The 5906-nt window shown below is 36.9% G+C and overlaps 1 long non-coding RNA gene across 1 annotated transcript; it reads left to right on the top strand.

Annotated features, from left to right (window-relative positions):
* The first annotated feature begins 2842 nt into the window (after positions 1–2842).
* Positions 2843–3985, top strand: LOC122081471. The gene is made up of 2 exons (XR_006141094.1): positions 2843–2987; positions 3606–3985. It is a non-coding gene; the product is annotated as an uncharacterized LOC122081471 (long non-coding RNA).
* Positions 3986–5906: the final 1921 nt, after the last annotated feature.

The following is a 5906-nucleotide window of genomic DNA, read 5'->3' on the forward strand; positions in this document are numbered from 1 at the left end:
AAAAAAAAAAAAAAAAAAAAAGGAAAGAGGAAAGGGATGGAATCGGGCATTCTGTTAACATATTTGTCCTAGTGTGTTATTAATCGGGGGGATCTATCTTATCTGACTACCTAACGAAACGTTTACCTATAGTTACGACTTAAGAGAGAGGGAGGGGGGATAATGGAAAAGGGTGAAATCAACAAATGAATTTTATTCAGTCCATTTTTTAGTCTTATAATTAAGTATAAAGATTTAGTGGAGTCTATATGTTGATCACAAGGCATACGAGAACCATTCTCTTACATAAATCTGATCCAGACTCTTCTAATAGCCTGTATTCCACTGGCAAAGCATCAACCAACTGAGCAAGGAGTGTTAAAGTTTCTTATGTTTACATCAGAGGATTTGGTCTTTTTTTTAGAGAGTGAGGATTTGGTCCTTCACTATAACATGTTAGTTACGTCTCTTCTTTTGATTCCCTAGTATATAATCTAGCCAAGGATTTGTCTACAGAGTTGCGGTTCAAGTTAGGAGTTCGATCCTTTTCACCTTTCCAGCTTGCATGGCTGATGGGGAGAGTGAAAAGGAAAGACCTTTTGGTGTTCTCAAAGTTCTCTTTGTGTTCCCTTTTCTTATTTGTAGATTTCTCTCTGAAACTTGGAAAGTTGTGCAGATCTCTAAGAATTTAATATCCTCTTTTGATGCCAAAAGAATATATATTTAGAGCTTAAGAGCTTCTTATTTCCAATGTTCTTATAATATATAAGGAAAAAGGTTCTCCCAACAAGAGGCTTAGGAAATGTTTCTTCGCATAAAATACCCATGTGAAAAGGTGCAACCAACCCTCATGTTTAGAGAACCCTTTCCTAATATACAAATAATACCTTCTTAATGTAATGGCTAATCACATCTTAAATTCATTAAAAAACCCAAGATCTGTTTACAACTCATTGTGTTTCCTTGTTTTATATGCTCTAACCTATGTATTTAAAAATCTTCATCTTGACTGGCTATTCTTATATCTATGTGATTAGGCACTAGGACACTAACCTAAATTAGTTGGTTTACATGGTTCCGTGTTTAAAACCACCAATTTATGCGTTGCACATGAAAGATTGACATTTTCGTTTTGACTATTGATAGGTACTTGTAATCATAGGGTAGTCGTTTGATAAATTTCTGATTTTATCTCAACTGTATGATATATGGCTCACCATGTATTGAAGTTTTTCCTTGTATTTTCATTTGATAACTAAACTATCAAAACTTGAAATCTCTATTGCTTTTGAAAACTTTATTGTATAATGAAAATATTTTTGAGTTGAAACATATCATATAAATAAATAGTGACAAGGAAATTTTTTTTAGTAGGTAACAGTCTTGGTAGCATGGGCTTTTTGTGCACCAAACAGCTCATTAGACAGTTGTTATGAATGGGAAATATTGATAGTACACAAAATTAGAACACCCACTAGCCTGTGACATGGCAAATAAATCAGTCCATGTAGGGGAAAATCTTCGATGAAAACCCTAGCATCACGAGAATCTTGATGGATAAGTATTATAATAGCCGATGAGCTATCCAAAAAAAAAAAAATTATATATTCCCCACTACTATTTAATTGTTGTGATCAAGATTTTTAAGACGTTACATTGGAACTATAATGCTTCTCCATGAAGATTCTTTTGACACTAAAACAAACCCCCAATCAATTAATCATACAAAGAATAAAGTTTGTAGAAGCATCAAATTAATATAATATCTCACATGCAACATAAATAATATAAAATGGAAAAACAACCATCCATGCTCTCTCTCTCTCTCTCTCTCTTGCTAGAAGTAGCAAATTGCATTAAAGAAAATGAACGAAAATATAAACATACATCATAGAACAGAAGAGCATGATGCTCCCACCTTCAGCATTACCATCAGTTGGGGCACTCAAAAACAATTAAGAAAACTGATACCTAGGTCTAACAAGGAGCATCCCTTGCTACTCTCTCTCTCTCTCTCTCTCTCTCTCATATCGGAAAGAATATGTTTAAAATGATGAAAAGGGAAACAAAATTTAATGGCTAAGCATTCCTGGACAAGTACAAAAAACATAAGAGAAGTGGGAAACCCACATTCGCCAATGCCATTAGCAGGGAGCCCATCCCACCACACAAATTAACCACATTTTAAAAATCGAAAAAGAAAATAGAGAAATAGGTGAAAAGGAAAAGAAAAAGAGAGAAACACTAGGATCCACCAGTTCACAAATTTACAGCCTTACATGAGTCACTATGTTGCCGAATTAATGTGTGGTGGACAGTCTATAATTCATCAACTACTCTTCTTTCCCTATTTAAACCAAAAAAACAGACCAACTTAATAATCAACTTCTCATTCTGGTCCAATTTTGGATCCAAGATTTACACCCTTATATTGACTTAACACTCTCTATGGGATAGCAAAAGATACGGTACTCCTTTGACTCCAACTTTGGGGTCTAAAAGCAACCAAAGGTCCAATACTTAACAACATATCTGTCTCAAGGAAAGTCTTTCTTCCCAGCTACACTAGTTTTCAAACCTGATGGGCTTGGCTTTTGCCCCAAATCAAAGTAAGCCTAACTTGGGGGGGTTTCCCTTGAAAGAAATGCTAGTTAGTGCTATTTAATGCCTTCAACTAACACTCAATCATCAACTCCTACATTTGATCCAAACACTTGATTCTCATCCAACTTCATGAAAGAAAGGGACAAATCTAGCCTTCTTAAAGGCGTATTTGATTGACGAGGTAAATGTTGTTTGAAAAATAGGCACCTTGCAACTTCGTGGGATCTTCCTCTTTATGTCCTCTAGTTTTGTTGTGTCATCCATTTTTCTTTGTTGACAGTTTCTATCACCCACCCTCCCCGAATGATTTAGAACTTAGATCCTCTCCCTTGCAAGTAATCACCCCTATCTCATGATGTCAATAGGGTGTGGGGTGGTTTTTTGTAGGGGAGGGGATCTAGACGGTAAGATATGTTAGTCCCAATCTTTTAGGGCTTGCATTATTTTATTAGGGTCATGAATCAGGTCCTCATACAAGAACATTCTTGTATGGGCCTGTGGCGGACATGTGTAATCCACTGTCTCTCTCTTAATTGCATTATTCTATGAACTTAGTAGATTCCACATGTCCGTCACAGACCCACATGAGAACGTTGTCATACAAGGATCTGATCTGAACTCCTCCTTTGGTTAACCTTGTTCACTTTGCGACTATATTTGTTTTTCTCTTCTGTATTTAATATTTTTTTTTTGTCACCCAAAAACAAATGCTTTCTTCACAAGGTCTATGGTGCTGAACTATTATAATATCTGAGAGAGAGAGAGAGAGAGAGAGAGAGGATTTTTTTTTTTGATGAAATGAGAGAGAGGATTTAGTTCATTCAGATGGGTTTTCCAAGTTAATGACTGACTGAAGTGAACGAGTTTGCCATATCTCTCCTGGGAGAGACTCCAGGGAGAGAATGGTAAAACAGTCCACGTATCTGTTAGATGGTTGAAAGTAGTATTTCTTATGAAACTTTCAATCTTTACGTATATGTATTAAAAACGATAAAGGTTTAATGCATTTGACTCTTCAACAGTCTTGAACTCCGCCGTCTTGTGAGCCACTCTGACTGCAGTGGATTGGTTCATGTTCTGGATAACGCAACGTCTTCACTGGATTGGGTAGCACTTTCCATTGTTGAAAACATTAATGTTGACGGTTAATGTCTTGTATTATGAGGACTAGGTCATGGGCTGCCTCTGGAAGGTCATGGAAAAGTTTTAGGGTTTACATGCGGTAATTTGAGAAATCTGTATATGTTTATTATGGTTACTAGAAATTCTTTGTAAACAGAAAGACGTGAGAAAGAGAACATGTAACCTTTTTTTCATTGTTAGTGAAAACTACTCTCATCTCTCCTATGGATCTAAACACCTAGTTGAATCACGTAAATACTTGTGTTATAGTTGTGTGTGATTGTTTCTTCTTTCTATTATTTCAGTTTCTACAATTAGTACTTGAGCTACATATTTTATTTCTATTTCGTTCCTTCACACCATTACCCCTTAAACAATGAGGCACACTACCTAGTAGCTGGTGCCTCCAAGTTGAGGGTGTCATGGGTTTGGTTGGCTTCAACCACTCACTTTTGTTGTAAATTTTCCTTTCCTTGGTCAGAGATTCTCCTACGCCGATTTTTGCGAATAAATTTCGAGATAGAGATCAAATTAAAGGTACCTAACAACTTAGGCTCCTACTTCTTTCAAATATCACGGGTAAGTGGGGACAATTTGATTTAATTTTATTTAGATTGCCTTCAAGTTTGAACCTTAAACATATAATCCATGACGATATAGTTTGGGACTATTAAAAAAAGCCACGATATGACTTTGGAGATTGAATTTTCAACTTTCTTGGGGTTGCTTGCAAAGCTGCAAATTTAATTGCTACTTTTTCTCTTGGTTTCTGTTGATGGCAATGCCATAAGTGGAGTATAAAACTTTTACGGAAAAATATGCCTGAATGTTAAATTTTATGTACATCATTTTACTTATAATATAATCATTTGCTTATCTATAGTTAAAAAAATAAAGAGAGAGAAAGAGAGGAAACTTTTGGACACTAATGATGGATGATTAGGAAGTGATCAACTGTGTCCCTCTCCGGAAATTCCATAAAGCAATATGCATGCTTCTCTTGTCGTCTCTATTTGGATCTCTTGGGCATAGTAGCTCCCTGACTTATAAGACATTGATGCTAGCTCCCTTTAGTTACCACTACCTGCAAAGAGACAAGTAGAGATTGGCAATGGCATGAAGTGCTTTTCTTATAAAGAGGTAGGCGATAGGTGGGGAAGTGGAGTGGGGCTCTTCTAGCTCTTAGGGGGTCCACATTATCTTTCTATATAGAAAAATTGATGTTATTTTATGAGGACCACTTTGATCAGAAGAGGAATTTCTTGGAAGTAGAGTAGCGAGATTGTGGGAAGAATATATGTAGTGGTCCCATTAGCAATATATGTTGGGTCTCAATCATCTTCCAACCCACCATGCATGTCATGTTGGATGGTCCAATGGGGGTACATGAAGTATATTAATTGGGTCTGGACCACACCAAGACAGGATCTATTTCCGCTTACTTCTGATATGGAAATGGATGCAGACTTGAGAATCTCATCAATAGGGCTCTTCTAGGATCGTCCTCCCATGCTGAATGGAAGCTGGCTGGCTGACCCATGCACGGCGGACTAAGGGGTTTTTTTTTTGGGTTGGGGGGTGGAGGGGAAGTGCTGGGGCCTGAGTAGTATAGATCAAGGTTTTATATCTTGGCTTCGAGGTTGGTTTTGGTCAGACTTGTAATTGAGACAACTAGGATCTTGTTTTGAGGTTTTGTCATAGAGTGTTTTTTTCAACTAAAGGCATCTCTGGGTTGAAACCCAAGGTCGAAACTTAGGTTTTGTTTCAATGTCAAAAATCTAAACAACTCAGAGATTTTGATTAGTATAAATAGAAGAAGCCATAAATAATAGTAAAAATCCTGAGCTTGACGATGGGTTGGATTCCTGAGCAGAGCCCGACCATAGCCCAATGAAGAAATTCTCGAGTCACATCCATCTTAACTTGACATATGGCATATATGTGAAGTCCTGTATCACATATGTGTACTTTATGATATATATACTAATCGTTACCAAAAAAATAAAAAAAAATAAAAGATAGTGATACACTAATGAATATGCACATTACAAGCATGTATATTTCTTTAAATTGGGTTTGGATCGGCCTGGCAGGCTATACCTGTACCCCCTCCTAAACCACCCCAGTACCCCTAGGGCTGGAATTTCTGAACACTAACCAAGCCCACGAGCTGGAAATAAAAATCCAAGCCAGCGCCCCGC

Source organism: Macadamia integrifolia, chromosome 6, assembly GCF_013358625.1.
Source record: "Macadamia integrifolia cultivar HAES 741 chromosome 6, SCU_Mint_v3, whole genome shotgun sequence".
Taxonomy (NCBI): Eukaryota; Viridiplantae; Streptophyta; class Magnoliopsida; order Proteales; family Proteaceae; genus Macadamia; species Macadamia integrifolia.